Raw genomic sequence first — 17,734 nt, 5'->3', positions numbered from 1 at the left:
GTGAGGTGGAGGATGCTGTGAATGGGATGAAGAAAGGAAAGGTGGCAGGGAGTGATGGTTTGCCTGTGGAATTTTATCTTGTGTTTTGGGATATGTTAGGGGATTATGTATGGGAGGTGTGTAAGGAAGTACTTAGGAGAGGGAAGTTATCTAAAAGTATGAGTGAGAGTGTGACTGTGTTATTGTTTAAAAAAGGGGATAAGAGGGATCTTAAAAATTGGAGGCCTATAGCGCTCTTGAATTGTGATTACAAAATTATTGCTAAAGTTATTGCGAATAGGTTAAAGGATGTGATTGATTGTATGGTAGGTGAGGAGCAAATGTGTGCAGTGCCTGACCGTAGGATTTCTGAATGTCTGTTAGGTCTGAGGGATGTATTGTGGGACTGTAAAACTAGGAAGCAAGGTGTGGCTGTTGTTACGGTGGATTTTGAAAAAGCGTATGATAGGGTGGTGCATGATTTATTGTTTAGGGTTTTGAGGAGGATGAATGTGCCGGACAGAATGGTGAAGTGGATTGAATGTTTGTATAGGGACATTTATAGTAAGATTCAGGTCAATGGTTTTCTGAGTAGGGAGGTGAGTATAAAATCTGGAGTGCGGCAGGGGTGTCCCCTGTCGCCAATTCTTTTTATTTGTATGATTGAGCCTTTGTTGGGGATGATTAGGAGAGATAAGGTGATGCGGGGTATAGAAATACCTGGTAGTCATGGGAAGGATATGCGAGTGATTGGTTACATGGATGATGTTACTGTTGTATGTAAGTCAATGGCAGGGGTAAGGCGTGCTAAGTTATTGATTGAGTGTTTCTGTTTAATGAGTGGGTTTAAGCTTAATGTTGGGAAGAGTGGTTGTAAATTTTTTGAGGGGTGGGGAGAGAGTGGGTTGTGCGAGTGGCCTGTGAGAGAGGGGGGTGTGGAAGTGCTTGGGGTGGTGTTTGATAATGATTTGTATGGGAAAGAAAGTTGGGAGAGGGTTTTGGGGAGGGTGGGGAATAAAATAAACTTCTGGTCTTTAAGGACTTTATCGATTGAGGGAAGGATTCTGGTTATTAAAGCTGTTATAATTCCTATTTTGCTTTATGTTAATTATGTGTTTCCTCCACCGGATAGGTGTCTGGCAAGAATTATCAGGCAGATCTTTGTTTTCTTATGGAATTCAAGGATGGAGAAATTGAGTCGTGGGAAGGTGGTGAAAAGCAGAATGCATGGTGGGAAAGGAATGATGAATGTGGAAGTGTTCCTGGCTGTGAAGTATGTCAGTTTTTGTCTCGCTGTTAGTAAGAAGGAATGTGTGTTTGGGTGCATGGTAAAGTATTTGGCTGGTAATGTGTTGTTGAAATATAAGCTAATGGAAAGGGACTTAAGGGTACCTGTAAGTTTTGAGGTTCCTTGGTTCTATCAGAGAATAGGGCGGTGTGTCAGGAAAAATAATCTGGAATGTGTGACTGAATGGAATGATAGTAAGAAGGTGATGAAAGTGTTGGAGCAGAGAGAAACAGTGGAATGTGTGGGAGGTCTGTCTGAGAAGGATTGTAAGGTAGTGTGGAAAAATGTCAGTCACAAGGAACTGACAAATAAACAAAAGGACTTGTCTTGGATGTTAGCTCATGGGTGTCTGCCAACAAGGGAATTTCAGAGGAGAAGGAGATTGGTAGACAGTGAAGTGTGTCCCAGGGATGGTTGCGGTGGATGTGAGAATTATGTACATGTGTTTTGGGAGTGTGGTTATGCGAAGTCTGTGTGGAGAAAAATGTCTGGTCTAATTAAAAATCTTACTGGAATTGAAATCTTATCCTTTAATATGATGATGTTTGGTTTGTGTGCAGTGGAGAGAGAGAAGGCAAGAGTGTTATGGTTCATAGTAAATTGTGTAAAAGAGGTTCTGTGGGATGTAAGGAATATTAGGATTTTCAATCAAACTGAAGTAAGTGTGAAGGAATGTCTGGGCATGATCCGTGGTAAAATTTACCTTTACGTATTATGTGATAGGAAAAACTATGGTTCTGATGATGCAGAGGGGATCTGGAAACACAAAAAATGGAAGTACTGGTTATGATTGTATTCTTATTTGTCTTTCTTTTTCTTTTCTTACAGATTATATCCTGATATGAAGGGACAGTTGGAGGGACAGAATCCGCTGCAATTTATTTTTTCTGAGGGAAAGTCATGAAGGGAAAGCTTTTTGTTATATGTACATGTAAAGACATGCTTCCTGTATATATTGTATATGTCAAATATGTGTTATTCATGTGTTTTCAGATGAATATGTCATTTTTTGAATGATTTACTTGGTTATGTATTGTATATTTCCTTTTCAATAAAAAAAAAAAAAAAAAAAAAAAAAAATCTGTTCTTATCAGTTTAATATCTGATACGTCCCCTATCTGGGGACCATATATTAAATGGATTTTTGAGAACGGGGGCCGATTTCGAAGCTTGCTTCCGTCGCCCTATGCATTGACCCGATATGGCAGTATCTTCGGGTACAGTGCACCACCCCCTTACAGGGTTAAAAAGAAAGATTCCTACTTTCATTGCTACCTGCTTGCTGGCTAGCCAGCTAGCCAGCCCTGTGGGCCTTGCTGCTGCTGCTGCTGCAGCCAAAAAACAAAAGGTGGTGCTGCTGCTGCTTCTGCTTCTGCTTGTGTCTGGCCGCTGTTGGAGCGTCCAGGCACAGGACTTCTGCTGCTGCTGACTAAATGGCCTCCTTAATTGGATCATTTGAGTAGCCAGCACACCTGTGCAGGTAGGGCATGACATGATAGGCAGCTGCCTTGATAGCGGGTGGGTGCTGAATGTTCCTAATTGACAAAATAAGATTAATGCTTATGAAGAAATATAAAATCTCATCCCTTCCCCAATATCGCGCCACACCCCTACCCCTTAATTCCCTGGTTGAACTTGATGGACATATGTCTTTTTTCGACCGTACTAACTATGTAACTATGTAACATAACATGGGGGGGGGGGGGGGGGGGGTCTCCTGGCTGTTCACACAGGTGTGTCATTGCTGTACATTGACCATGCATTGCTTCTGTGGTATTGCAAAGGCAAAGACAAATGCTTCCAGCCATCCATTGCACTAATGGATTGGTCATCAGCTGGCTGTCTATGTCCCGCATCAATATAGACCAAAGTACAGAGGGTTAGGCTATGCTATTGTGCACCTACCTGATGCATCAGAAGGTGCGAGGCCCTTGCTAAATTCTGTGCACAGACTTTGAGATCTATGCTTTAGACTGTATCTAAACCTGCTCCAACATGGACTGACATTCTGGCCTACTTTCAGCCGATGCGACTTGTCTGTCGCTGAACAGTCGCTTTTTATGTATTCAGCACCTATGTATAATGTTGTAAAAATGCTCTAGAAGCTAAAGTCGCAGAAATGTCACACATATTTGGCCTGCAACTTTCTGTGCGACAAATTCAGACAGGAAAAATCAGTATAAATCCTTAGAAAATTATCCCCCAGTGTCTCCATCTGCTGGCGGTATTGAATAAGCATTGCTGCACTGATGGGGTATGCATTAGACGAAAAAAAAGAAGAAAAAGAAGAATAATACGCCCAGGAGAAAAACGTAAAAAAACGTGAAAAAAAAGTAAGAGGAAGAGAAGGGAAAAAAAGGTGGAAATGGGTTTAAAAGTGATTTCGGCGGAGAAATATATATATATATATATATATATATATATATATATATATATATATATACGCGCACACACACACATATATATAAACGTATTCTCCGTTGAGATATTGCAGCCGCTGCTGTGTCCAGGCCCAGGAGCCTTAGCACTGTGCTGTGATGTCACTCAATACCACTGACATCACTAGGTGTAAACAACATCTCTCCTTTGCTGTGTATGTGACTATGGAGCTGTTTGGTGATGTCGTCTATTATGGCCTTCATAGAAGCAACAGGAGATTGTTGCATCCATCTAGAACCCTCAGAACTACAGTGCTATGATGTCACTCACTTCCACAGGCCTTGCAGAGTGTAAACAACAACAACCCAGCTTTGTTGTGTATGTAACCATAGGGATTTGTGATGTCACCTAGAACCTTCACAGCAGCGACAGCTTTATGAGGAGCATCAGCACTGCTCTGCCTGAGCAGAACCATCACCGCCATAGGTTGTCAAATAACCCGGGTTTAACCCACACAGGTAAGTCCAATGGGGTGCAGGCATGTCCTCTATGCTTACAGCTTCCCGTGGGTGTTGGTTTGATACCGTTTGGGGACAGCCAAGGAGGCATCTGCAGGCAACAAAGGTAGGTGTGTGCTTGTGTGTGTGTTTCCTATGCAGATCCTAAGCCCAGTGTCACATGCAAGTAGGAGGAGTAAGAAGGGTTCCTGGCAAATACGGGTTATGGATTGCATTTAAAAAGGCCCCGTGGGAGTGCAATGGGCCCCTGTCTTGCTGCTTAGCAATAATGGTATGGGTTTAGGTTCTGCTGTGTGTACTGGTGGTTGACTGCCCCCCAGCCCAGAGTGTGCATGGAAAATTGTCTGGCAGCCTCCCTGACAGCAAGCAGTGATAGTGCCCATGAAGGGGACCTTGTTGGGCCCGCCCCTTTCACGGTTATCGCTTCTCGGCCTTTTGGCTAAGATCAAGTGTAGTATCTGTTCTTATCAGTTTAATATCTGATACGTCCCCTATCTGGGGACCATATATTAAATGGATTTTTGAGAACGGGGGCCGATTTCGAAGCTTGCTTCCGTCGCCCTATGCATTGACCCGATATGGCAGTATCTTCGGGTACAGTGCACCACCCTCTTACAGGGTTAAAAAGAAAGATTCCTACTTTCATTGCTACCTGCTTGCTGGCTAGCCAGCTAGCCAGCCCTGTGGGCCTTGCTGCTGCTGCTGCTGCTTCTGCTTCTGCTTGTGTCTGGCCGCTGTTGGAGCGTCCAGGCACAGGACTTCTGCTGCTGCTGACTAAATGGCCTCCTTAATTGGATCATTTGAGTAGCCAGCACACCTGTGCAGGTAGGGCATGACATGATAGGCAGCTGCCTTGATAGCGGGTGGGTGCTGAATGTTCCTAATTGACAAAATAAGATTAATGCTTATGAAGAAATATAAAATCTCATCCCTTCCCCAATATCGCGCCACACCCCTACCCCTTAATTCCCTGGTTGAACTTGATGGACATATGTCTTTTTTCGACCGTACTAACTATGTAACTATGTAACATAACATGGGGGGGGGGGGGGGGGGGGGGGTCTCCTGGCTGTTCACACAGGTGTGTCATTGCTGTACATTGACCATGCATTGCTTCTGTGGTATTGCAAAGGCAAAGACAAATGCTTCCAGCCATCCATTGCACTAATGGATTGGTCATCAGCTGGCTGTCTATGTCCCGCATCAATATAGACCAAAGTACAGAGGGTTAGGCTATGCTATTGTGCACCTACCTGATGCATCAGAAGGTGCGAGGCCCTTGCTAAATTCTGTGCACAGACTTTGAGATCTATGCTTTAGACTGTATCTAAACCTGCTCCAACATGGACTGACATTCTGGCCTACTTTCAGCCGATGCGACTTGTCTGTCGCTGAACAGTCGCTTTTTATGTATTCAGCACCTATGTATAATGTTGTAAAAATGCTCTAGAAGCTAAAGTCGCAGAAATGTCACACATATTTGGCCTGCAACTTTCTGTGCGACAAATTCAGACAGGAAAAATCAGTATAAATCCTTAGAAAATTATCCCCCAGTGTCTCCATCTGCTGGCGGTATTGAATAAGCATTGCTGCACTGATGGGGTATGCATTAGACGAAAAAAAAGAAGAAAAAGAAGAATAATACGCCCAGAAAAGAGGCGAAAAGGAGAAAAACGTAAAAAAACGTGAAAAAAAAGTAAGAGGAAGAGAAGGGAAAAAAAGGTGGAAATGGGTTTAAAAGTGATTTCGGCGGAGAAATATATATATATATATATATATATATATATATATATATATATATATACGCGCACACACACACATATATATAAACGTATTCTCCGTTGAGATATTGCAGCCGCTGCTGTGTCCAGGCCCAGGAGCCTTAGCACTGTGCTGTGATGTCACTCAATACCACTGACATCACTAGGTGTAAACAACATCTCTCCTTTGCTGTGTATGTGACTATGGAGCTGTTTGGTGATGTCGTCTATTATGGCCTTCATAGAAGCAACAGGAGATTGTTGCATCCATCTAGAACCCTCAGAACTACAGTGCTATGATGTCACTCACTTCCACAGGCCTTGCAGAGTGTAAACAACAACAACCCAGCTTTGTTGTGTATGTAACCATAGGGATTTGTGATGTCACCTAGAACCTTCACAGCAGCGACAGCTTTATGAGGAGCATCAGCACTGCTCTGCCTGAGCAGAACCATCACCGCCATAGGTTGTCAAATAACCCGGGTTTAACCCACACAGGTAAGTCCAATGGGGTGCAGGCATGTCCTCTATGCTTACAGCTTCCCGTGGGTGTTGGTTTGATACCGTTTGGGGACAGCCAAGGAGGCATCTGCAGGCAACAAAGGTAGGTGTGTGCTTGTGTGTGTGTTTCCTATGCAGATCCTAAGCCCAGTGTCACATGCAAGTAGGAGGAGTAAGAAGGGTTCCTGGCAAATCCGGGTTATGGATTGCATTTAAAAAGGCCCCGTGGGAGTGCAATGGGCCCCTGTCTTGCTGCTTAGCAATAATGGTATGGGTTTAGGTTCTGCTGTGTGTACTGGTGGTTGACTGCCCCCCAGCCCAGAGTGTGCATGGAAAATTGTCTGGCAGCCTCCCTGACAGCAAGCAGTGATAGTGCCCATGAAGGGGACCTTGTTGGGCCCGCCCCTTTCACGGTTATCGCTTCTCGGCCTTTTGGCTAAGATCAAGTGTAGTATCTGTTCTTATCAGTTTAATATCTGATACGTCCCCTATCTGGGGACCATATATTAAATGGATTTTTGAGAACGGGGGCCGATTTCGAAGCTTGCTTCCGTCGCCCTATGCATTGACCCGATATGGCAGTATCTTCGGGTACAGTGCACCACCCCCTTACAGGGTTAAAAAGAAAGATTCCTACTTTCATTGCTACCTGCTTGCTGGCTAGCCAGCTAGCCAGCCCTGTGGGCCTTGCTGCTGCTGCTGCTGCAGCCAAAAAACAAAAGGTGGTGCTGCTGCTGCTTCTGCTTCTGCTTGTGTCTGGCCGCTGTTGGAGCGTCCAGGCACAGGACTTCTGCTGCTGCTGACTAAATGGCCTCCTTAATTGGATCATTTGAGTAGCCAGCACACCTGTGCAGGTAGGGCATGACATGATAGGCAGCTGCCTTGATAGCGGGTGGGTGCTGAATGTTCCTAATTGACAAAATAAGATTAATGCTTATGAAGAAATATAAAATCTCATCCCTTCCCCAATATCGCGCCACACCCCTACCCCTTAATTCCCTGGTTGAACTTGATGGACATATGTCTTTTTTCGACCGTACTAACTATGTAACTATGTAACATAACATGGGGGGGGGGGGGGGGGGGGGGTCTCCTGGCTGTTCACACAGGTGTGTCATTGCTGTACATTGACCATGCATTGCTTCTGTGGTATTGCAAAGGCAAAGACAAATGCTTCCAGCCATCCATTGCACTAATGGATTGGTCATCAGCTGGCTGTCTATGTCCCGCATCAATATAGACCAAAGTACAGAGGGTTAGGCTATGCTATTGTGCACCTACCTGATGCATCAGAAGGTGCGAGGCCCTTGCTAAATTCTGTGCACAGACTTTGAGATCTATGCTTTAGACTGTATCTAAACCTGCTCCAACATGGACTGACATTCTGGCCTACTTTCAGCCGATGCGACTTGTCTGTCGCTGAACAGTCGCTTTTTATGTATTCAGCACCTATGTATAATGTTGTAAAAATGCTCTAGAAGCTAAAGTCGCAGAAATGTCACACATATTTGGCCTGCAACTTTCTGTGCGACAAATTCAGACAGGAAAAATCAGTATAAATCCTTAGAAAATTATCCCCCAGTGTCTCCATCTGCTGGCGGTATTGAATAAGCATTGCTGCACTGATGGGGTATGCATTAGACGAAAAAAAAGAAGAAAAAGAAGAATAATACGCCCAGAAAAGAGGCGAAAAGGAGAAAAACGTAAAAAAAACGTGAAAAAAAAGTAAGAGGAAGAGAAGGGAAAAAAAGGTGGAAATGGGTTTAAAAGTGATTTCGGCGGAGAAATATATATATATATATATATATATATATATATATATATATACGCGCACACACACACATATATATAAACGTATTCTCCGTTGAGATATTGCAGCCGCTGCTGTGTCCAGGCCCAGGAGCCTTAGCACTGTGCTGTGATGTCACTCAATACCACTGACATCACTAGGTGTAAACAACATCTCTCCTTTGCTGTGTATGTGACTATGGAGCTGTTTGGTGATGTCGTCTATTATGGCCTTCATAGAAGCAACAGGAGATTGTTGCATCCATCTAGAACCCTCAGAACTACAGTGCTATGATGTCACTCACTTCCACAGGCCTTGCAGAGTGTAAACAACAACAACCCAGCTTTGTTGTGTATGTAACCATAGGGATTTGTGATGTCACCTAGAACCTTCACAGCAGCGACAGCTTTATGAGGAGCATCAGCACTGCTCTGCCTGAGCAGAACCATCACCGCCATAGGTTGTCAAATAACCCGGGTTTAACCCACACAGGTAAGTCCAATGGGGTGCAGGCATGTCCTCTATGCTTACAGCTTCCCGTGGGTGTTGGTTTGATACCGTTTGGGGACAGCCAAGGAGGCATCTGCAGGCAACAAAGGTAGGTGTGTGCTTGTGTGTGTGTTTCCTATGCAGATCCTAAGCCCAGTGTCACATGCAAGTAGGAGGAGTAAGAAGGGTTCCTGGCAAATCCGGGTTATGGATTGCATTTAAAAAGGCCCCGTGGGAGTGCAATGGGCCCCTGTCTTGCTGCTTAGCAATAATGGTATGGGTTTAGGTTCTGCTGTGTGTACTGGTGGTTGACTGCCCCCCAGCCCAGAGTGTGCATGGAAAATTGTCTGGCAGCCTCCCTGACAGCAAGCAGTGATAGTGCCCATGAAGGGGACCTTGTTGGGCCCGCCCCTTTCACGGTTATCGCTTCTCGGCCTTTTGGCTAAGATCAAGTGTAGTATCTGTTCTTATCAGTTTTCATGCTGGTGGGGATGGGTGCTGCATGGAGGATGCAGGTGTACCAGGGCTTTCCGGGGCTGGTTCTGAGGAATCAGCTCGACGGCTGCCCCGATGTGACCTGTTCCCTCCGGGTCTCGCCATGAGGCTGAGAGGGTCTAGAGCCGAGGTACTTTTGTGCCTCGGGGAGTGGTGACCCCGAGGTGCCGAAACTCACTGGGAGAATAGGCTCACTGAGTTGAAGCACGGGCACCATAATCTCTTCACCTTGTGGCACTCACCTCTTGATTCCCGGCCTTCTGGCTAGGATCAGAGAAATTTTTATAGATCCGGCCGGATGTCCGGGCAGTATATCTGCACACATTCACTTATTTATTTATTTTTTGTCTCACTGTGTCACTTTTTGCGTGTTGTGTGTTCACAGGATTTGTCAGGATGCGGTAGCCCTTCTGGGTGTCCCTCCTGGCGGTCTAGGGGAGGTGTGTGTGGCCATTAGGTTCCGCACCTCCCTGCAAACACCCCGGGTACTCCTGCTTCGCAGGGTACCTACCGTAATCGGCTCTGCGGGCAGATACCTTGGCTAACGCCAAGGGGGATGCCGGGAGCATTTGTGGTCTCCTAGTAGCTTCGGCGAAAAGGGACATCGAACCTGGAACCTCGCAGGTACCTTTTGGTCTGGAGGCGAAGGGTAAGGTTTGTTGGGGGGCCTCTCTCCTATCGGAGAAGGGCTTGCGATAGACCGCATCCTTTGTGCACGTTTTTTTTAGTGTAACACGTTTGCACTTTTTCTTGCACTTTGGGTGAATCGAAAGCACGTTCCTCGGCTTTAGATAAAAAAAAAAAAAAAATCTGTTCTTATCAGTTTAATATCTGATACGTCCCCTATCTGGGGACCATATATTAAATGGATTTTTGAGAACGGGGGCCGATTTCGAAGCTTGCTTCCGTCGCCCTATGCATTGACCCGATATGGCAGTATCTTCGGGTACAGTGCACCACCCCCTTACAGGGTTAAAAAGAAAGATTCCTACTTTCATTGCTACCTGCTTGCTGGCTAGCCAGCTAGCCAGCCCTGTGGGCCTTGCTGCTGCTGCTGCTGCAGCCAAAAAACAAAAGGTGGTGCTGCTGCTGCTGCTTCTGCTTCTGCTTGTGTCTGGCCGCTTTTGGAGCGTCCAGGCACAGGACTTCTGCTGCTGCTGACTAAATGGCCTCCTTAATTGGATCATTTGAGTAGCCAGCACACCTGTGCAGGTAGGGCATGACATGATAGGCAGCTGCCTTGATAGCGGGTGGGTGCTGAATGTTCCTAATTGACAAAATAAGATTAATGCTTATGAAGAAATATAAAATCTCATCCCTTCCCCAATATCGCGCCACACCCCTACCCCTTAATTCCCTGGTTGAACTTGATGGACATATGTCTTTTTTCGACCGTACTAACTATGTAACTATGTAACATAACATGGGGGGGGGGGGGGGGGTCTCCTGGCTGTTCACACAGGTGTGTCATTGCTGTACATTGACCATGCATTGCTTCTGTGGTATTGCAAAGGCAAAGACAAATGCTTCCAGCCATCCATTGCACTAATGGATTGGTCATCAGCTGGCTGTCTATGTCCCGCATCAATATAGACCAAAGTACAGAGGGTTAGGCTATGCTATTGTGCACCTACCTGATGCATCAGAAGGTGCGAGGCCCTTGCTAAATTCTGTGCACAGACTTTGAGATCTATGCTTTAGACTGTATCTAAACCTGCTCCAACATGGACTGACATTCTGGCCTACTTTCAGCCGATGCGACTTGTCTGTCGCTGAACAGTCGCTTTTTATGTATTCAGCACCTATGTATAATGTTGTAAAAATGCTCTAGAAGCTAAAGTCGCAGAAATGTCACACATATTTGGCCTGCAACTTTCTGTGCGACAAATTCAGACAGGAAAAATCAGTATAAATCCTTAGAAAATTATCCCCCAGTGTCTCCATCTGCTGGCGGTATTGAATAAGCATTGCTGCACTGATGGGGTATGCATTAGACGAAAAAAAAGAAGAAAAAGAAGAATAATACGCCCAGAAAAGAGGCGAAAAGGAGAAAAACGTAAAAAAAACGTGAAAAAAAAGTAAGAGGAAGAGAAGGGAAAAAAAGGTGGAAATGGGTTTAAAAGTGATTTCGGCGGAGAAATATATATATATATATATATATATATATATATATATACGCGCACACACACACATATATATAAACGTATTCTCCGTTGAGATATTGCAGCCGCTGCTGTGTCCAGGCCCAGGAGCCTTAGCACTGTGCTGTGATGTCACTCAATACCACTGACATCACTAGGTGTAAACAACATCTCTCCTTTGCTGTGTATGTGACTATGGAGCTGTTTGGTGATGTCGTCTATTATGGCCTTCATAGAAGCAACAGGAGATTGTTGCATCCATCTAGAACCCTCAGAACTACAGTGCTATGATGTCACTCACTTCCACAGGCCTTGCAGAGTGTAAACAACAACAACCCAGCTTTGTTGTGTATGTAACCATAGGGATTTGTGATGTCACCTAGAACCTTCACAGCAGCGACAGCTTTATGAGGAGCATCAGCACTGCTCTGCCTGAGCAGAACCATCACCGCCATAGGTTGTCAAATAACCCGGGTTTAACCCACACAGGTAAGTCCAATGGGGTGCAGGCATGTCCTCTATGCTTACAGCTTCCCGTGGGTGTTGGTTTGATACCGTTTGGGGACAGCCAAGGAGGCATCTGCAGGCAACAAAGGTAGGTGTGTGCTTGTGTGTGTGTTTCCTATGCAGATCCTAAGCCCAGTGTCACATGCAAGTAGGAGGAGTAAGAAGGGTTCCTGGCAAATCCGGGTTATGGATTGCATTTAAAAAGGCCCCGTGGGAGTGCAATGGGCCCCTGTCTTGCTGCTTAGCAATAATGGTATGGGTTTAGGTTCTGCTGTGTGTACTGGTGGTTGACTGCCCCCCAGCCCAGAGTGTGCATGGAAAATTGTCTGGCAGCCTCCCTGACAGCAAGCAGTGATAGTGCCCATGAAGGGGACCTTGTTGGGCCCGCCCCTTTCACGGTTATCGCTTCTCGGCCTTTTGGCTAAGATCAAGTGTAGTATCTGTTCTTATCAGTTTAATATCTGATACGTCCCCTGTCTGGGGACCATATATTAAATGGATTTTTGAGAACGGGGGCCGATTTCGAAGCTTGCTTCCGTCGCCCTATGCATTGACCCGATATGGCAGTATCTTCGGGTACAGTGCACCACCCCCTTACAGGGTTAAAAAGAAAGATTCCTACTTTCATTGCTACCTGCTTGCTGGCTAGCCAGCTAGCCAGCCCTGTGGGCCTTGCTGCTGCTGCTGCTGCTGCAGCCAAAAAACAAAAGGTGGTGCTGCTGCTGCTTCTGCTTCTGCTTGTGTCTGGCTGCTGTTGGAGCGTCCAGGCACAGGACTTCTGCTGCTGCTGACTAAATGGCCTCCTTAATTGGATCATTTGAGTAGCCAGCACACCTGTGCAGGTAGGGCATGACATGATAGGCAGCTGCCTTGATAGCGGGTGGGTGCTGAATGTTCCTAATTGACAAAATAAGATTAATGCTTATGAAGAAATATAAAATCTCATCCCTTCCCCAATATCGCGCCACACCCCTACCCCTTAATTCCCTGGTTGAACTTGATGGACATATGTCTTTTTTCGACCGTACTAACTATGTAACTATGTAACATAACATGGGGGGGGGGGGGGTCTCCTGGCTGTTCACACAGGTGTGTCATTGCTGTACATTGACCATGCATTGCTTCTGTGGTATTGCAAAGGCAAAGACAAATGCTTCCAGCCATCCATTGCACTAATGGATTGGTCATCAGCTGGCTGTCTATGTCCCGCATCAATATAGACCAAAGTACAGAGGGTTAGGCTATGCTATTGTGCACCTACCTGATGCATCAGAAGGTGCGAGGCCCTTGCTAAATTCTGTGCACAGACTTTGAGATCTATGCTTTAGACTGTATCTAAACCTGCTCCAACATGGACTGACATTCTGGCCTACTTTCAGCCGATGCGACTTGTCTGTCGCTGAACAGTCGCTTTTTATGTATTCAGCACCTATGTATAATGTTGTAAAAATGCTCTAGAAGCTAAAGTCGCAGAAATGTCACACATATTTGGCCTGCAACTTTCTGTGCGACAAATTCAGACAGGAAAAATCAGTATAAATCCTTAGAAAATTATCCCCCAGTGTCTCCATCTGCTGGCGGTATTGAATAAGCATTGCTGCACTGATGGGGTATGCATTAGACGAAAAAAAAGAAGAAAAAGAAGAATAATACGCCCAGAAAAGAGGCGAAAAGGAGAAAAACGTAAAAAAACGTGAAAAAAAAGTAAGAGGAAGAGAAGGGAAAAAAAAGGTGGAAATGGGTTTAAAAGTGATTTCGGCGGAGAAATATATATATATATATATATATATATATATATATATATATATATATACACGCACACACACACATATATATAAACGTATTCTCCGTTGAGATATTGCAGCCGCTGCTGTGTCCAGGCCCAGGAGCCTTAGCACTGTGCTGTGATGTCACTCAATACCACTGACATCACTAGGTGTAAACAACATCTCTCCTTTGCTGTGTATGTGACTATGGAGCTGTTTGGTGATGTCGTCTATTATGGCCTTCATAGAAGCAACAGGAGATTGTTGCATCCATCTAGAACCCTCAGAACTACAGTGCTATGATGTCACTCACTTCCACAGGCCTTGCAGAGTGTAAACAACAACAACCCAGCTTTGTTGTGTATGTAACCATAGGGATTTGTGATGTCACCTAGAACCTTCACAGCAGCGACAGCTTTATGAGGAGCATCAGCACTGCTCTGCCTGAGCAGAACCATCACCGCCATAGGTTGTCAAATAACCCGGGTTTAACCCACACAGGTAAGTCCAATGGGGTGCAGGCATGTCCTCTATGCTTACAGCTTCCCGTGGGTGTTGGTTTGATACCGTTTGGGGACAGCCAAGGAGGCATCTGCAGGCAACAAAGGTAGGTGTGTGCTTGTGTGTGTGTTTCCTATGCAGATCCTAAGCCCAGTGTCACATGCAAGTAGGAGGAGTAAGAAGGGTTCCTGGCAAATCCGGGTTATGGATTGCATTTAAAAAGGCCCCGTGGGAGTGCAATGGGCCCCTGTCTTGCTGCTTAGCAATAATGGTATGGGTTTAGGTTCTGCTGTGTGTACTGGTGGTTGACTGCCCCCCAGCCCAGAGTGTGCATGGAAAATTGTCTGGCAGCCTCCCTGACAGCAAGCAGTGATAGTGCCCATGAAGGGGACCTTGTTGGGCCCGCCCCTTTCACGGTTATCGCTTCTCGGCCTTTTGGCTAAGATCAAGTGTAGTATCTGTTCTTATCAGTTTAATATCTGATACGTCCCCTATCTGGGGACCATATATTAAATGGATTTTTGAGAACGGGGGCCGATTTCGAAGCTTGCTTCCGTCGCCCTATGCATTGACCCGATATGGCAGTATCTTCGGGTACAGTGCACCACCCCCTTACAGGGTTAAAAAGAAAGATTCCTACTTTCATTGCTACCTGCTTGCTGGCTAGCCAGCTAGCCAGCCCTGTGGGCCTTGCTGCTGCTGCTGCTGCAGCCAAAAAACAAAAGGTGGTGCTGCTGCTGCTTCTGCTTCTGCTTGTGTCTGGCCGCTGTTGGAGCGTCCAGGCACAGGACTTCTGCTGCTGCTGACTAAATGGCCTCCTTAATTGGATCATTTGAGTAGCCAGCACACCTGTGCAGGTAGGGCATGACATGATAGGCAGCTGCCTTGATAGCGGGTGGGTGCTGAATGTTCCTAATTGACAAAATAAGATTAATGCTTATGAAGAAATATAAAATCTCATCCCTTCCCCAATATCGCGCCACACCCCTACCCCTTAATTCCCTGGTTGAACTTGATGGACATATGTCTTTTTTCGACCGTACTAACTATGTAACTATGTAACATAACATGGGGGGGGGGTCTCCTGGCTGTTCACACAGGTGTGTCATTGCTGTACATTGACCATGCATTGCTTCTGTGGTATTGCAAAGGCAAAGACAAATGCTTCCAGCCATCCATTGCACTAATGGATTGGTCATCAGCTGGCTGTCTATGTCCCGCATCAATATAGACCAAAGTACAGAGGGTTAGGCTATGCTATTGTGCACCTACCTGATGCATCAGAAGGTGCGAGGCCCTTGCTAAATTCTGTGCACAGACTTTGAGATCTATGCTTTAGACTGTATCTAAACCTGCTCCAACATGGACTGACATTCTGGCCTACTTTCAGCCGATGCGACTTGTCTGTCGCTGAACAGTCGCTTTTTATGTATTCAGCACCTATGTATAATGTTGTAAAAATGCTCTAGAAGCTAAAGTCGCAGAAATGTCACACATATTTGGCCTGCAACTTTCTGTGCGACAAATTCAGACAGGAAAAATCAGTATAAATCCTTAGAAAATTATCCCCCAGTGTCTCCATCTGCTGGCGGTATTGAATAAGCATTGCTGCACTGATGGGGTATGCATTAGACGAAAAAAAAGAAGAAAAAGAAGAATAATACGCCCAGAAAAGAGGCGAAAAGGAGAAAAACTTAAAAAAACGTGAAAAAAAAGTAAGAGGAAGAGAAGGGAAAAAAAGGTGGAAATGGGTTTAAAAGTGATTTCGGCGGAGAAATATATATATATATATATATATATATATATATATATATACGCGCACACACACACATATATATAAACGTATTCTCCGTTGAGATATTGCAGCCGCTGCTGTGTCCAGGCCCAGGAGCCTTAGCACTGTGCTGTGATGTCACTCAATACCACTGACATCACTAGGTGTAAACAACATCTCTCCTTTGCTGTGTATGTGACTATGGAGCTGTTTGGTGATGTCGTCTATTATGGCCTTCATAGAAGCAACAGGAGATTGTTGCATCCATCTAGAACCCTCAGAACTACAGTGCTATGATGTCACTCACTTCCACAGGCCTTGCAGAGTGTAAACAACAACAACCCAGCTTTGTTGTGTATGTAACCATAGGGATTTGTGATGTCACCTAGAACCTTCACAGCAGCGACAGCTTTATGAGGAGCATCAGCACTGCTCTGCCTGAGCAGAACCATCACCGCCATAGGTTGTCAAATAACCCGGGTTTAACCCACACAGGTAAGTCCAATGGGGTGCAGGCATGTCCTCTATGCTTACAGCTTCCCGTGGGTGTTGGTTTGATACCGTTTGGGGACAGCCAAGGAGGCATCTGCAGGCAACAAAGGTAGGTGTGTGCTTGTGTGTGTGTTTCCTATGCAGATCCTAAGCCCAGTGTCACATGCAAGTAGGAGGAGTAAGAAGGGTTCCTGGCAAATCCGGGTTATGGATTGCATTTAAAAAGGCCCCGTGGGAGTGCAATGGGCCCCTGTCTTGCTGCTTAGCAATAATGGTATGGGTTTAGGTTCTGCTGTGTGTACTGGTGGTTGACTGCCCCCCAGCCCAGAGTGTGCATGGAAAATTGTCTGGCAGCCTCCCTGACAGCAAGCAGTGATAGTGCCCATGAAGGGGACCTTGTTGGGCCCGCCCCTTTCACGGTTATCGCTTCTCGGCCTTTTGGCTAAGATCAAGTGTAGTATCTGTTCTTATCAGTTTAATATCTGATACGTCCCCTATCTGGAGACCATATATTAAATGGATTTTTGAGAACGGGGGCCGATTTCGAAGCTTGCTTCCGTCGCCCTATGCATTGACCCGATATGGCAGTATCTTCGGGTACAGTGCACCACCCCCTTACAGGGTTAAAAAGAAAGATTCCTACTTTCATTGCTACCTGCTTGCTGGCTAGCCAGCTAGCCAGCCCTGTGGGCCTTGCTGCTGCTGCTGCTGCAGCCAAAAAACAAAAGGTGGTGCTGCTGCTGCTTCTGCTTCTGCTTGTGTCTGGCCGCTGTTGGAGCGTCCAGGCACAGGACTTCTGCTGCTGCTGACTAAATGGCCTCCTTAATTGGATCATTTGAGTAGCCAGCACACCTGTGCAGGTAGGGCATGACATGATAGGCAGCTGCCTTGATAGCGGGTGGGTGCTGAATGTTCCTAATTGACAAAATAAGATTAATGCTTATGAAGAAATATAAAATCTCATCCCTTCCCCAATATCGCGCCACACCCCTACCCCTTAATTCCCTGGTTGAACTTGATGGACATATGTCTTTTTTCGACCGTACTAACTATGTAACTATGTAACATAACATGGGGGGGGGGGGTCTCCTGGCTGTTCACACAGGTGTGTCATTGCTGTACATTGACCATGCATTGCTTCTGTGGTATTGCAAAGGCAAAGACAAATGCTTCCAGCCATCCATTGCACTAATGGATTGGTCATCAGCTGGCTGTCTATGTCCCGCATCAATATAGACCAAAGTACAGAGGGTTAGGCTATGCTATTGTGCACCTACCTGATGCATCAGAAGGTGCGAGGCCCTTGCTAAATTCTGTGCACAGACTTTGAGATCTATGCTTTAGACTGTATCTAA

The 17,734-nt window shown here is 45.7% G+C and overlaps 7 non-coding genes and 1 pseudogene across 7 annotated transcripts; all 8 read left to right on the top strand.

Annotated features, from left to right (window-relative positions):
• The first annotated feature begins 2,307 nt into the window (after window positions 1–2,307).
• LOC130307952 (U2 spliceosomal RNA) lies at window positions 2,308–2,500 on the top strand. The gene has a single exon (XR_008857032.1). It is a non-coding gene; the product is annotated as a U2 spliceosomal RNA (small nuclear RNA).
• Window positions 2,501–4,583: 2,083 nt separating this feature from the next.
• Window positions 4,584–4,774, top strand: LOC130307948 (U2 spliceosomal RNA). Its single transcript, XR_008857028.1, has one exon. It is a non-coding gene; the product is annotated as a U2 spliceosomal RNA (small nuclear RNA).
• Window positions 4,775–6,841: 2,067 nt separating this feature from the next.
• On the top strand, window positions 6,842–7,032 carry LOC130307947 (U2 spliceosomal RNA). The gene has a single exon (XR_008857027.1). It is a non-coding gene; the product is annotated as a U2 spliceosomal RNA (small nuclear RNA).
• A 2,093-nt stretch (window positions 7,033–9,125) lies between these two features.
• On the top strand, window positions 9,126–9,285 carry LOC130307956 (U2 spliceosomal RNA; annotated as a pseudogene).
• A 693-nt stretch (window positions 9,286–9,978) lies between these two features.
• LOC130307954 (U2 spliceosomal RNA) lies at window positions 9,979–10,160 on the top strand. The gene has a single exon (XR_008857034.1). It is a non-coding gene; the product is annotated as a U2 spliceosomal RNA (small nuclear RNA).
• A 2,087-nt stretch (window positions 10,161–12,247) lies between these two features.
• Window positions 12,248–12,438, top strand: LOC130307949 (U2 spliceosomal RNA). The gene has a single exon (XR_008857029.1). It is a non-coding gene; the product is annotated as a U2 spliceosomal RNA (small nuclear RNA).
• Window positions 12,439–14,532: 2,094 nt separating this feature from the next.
• Window positions 14,533–14,723, top strand: LOC130307945 (U2 spliceosomal RNA). Its single transcript, XR_008857025.1, has one exon. It is a non-coding gene; the product is annotated as a U2 spliceosomal RNA (small nuclear RNA).
• A 2,078-nt stretch (window positions 14,724–16,801) lies between these two features.
• LOC130307951 (U2 spliceosomal RNA) lies at window positions 16,802–16,992 on the top strand. The gene has a single exon (XR_008857031.1). It is a non-coding gene; the product is annotated as a U2 spliceosomal RNA (small nuclear RNA).
• Window positions 16,993–17,734: the final 742 nt, after the last annotated feature.

Source organism: Hyla sarda, unplaced genomic scaffold (genome assembly GCF_029499605.1).
Source record: "Hyla sarda isolate aHylSar1 unplaced genomic scaffold, aHylSar1.hap1 scaffold_1448, whole genome shotgun sequence".
NCBI classification, from domain to species: Eukaryota; Metazoa; Chordata; class Amphibia; order Anura; family Hylidae; genus Hyla; species Hyla sarda.
This window is presented reverse-complemented; position numbering and strand designations above follow the sequence as displayed.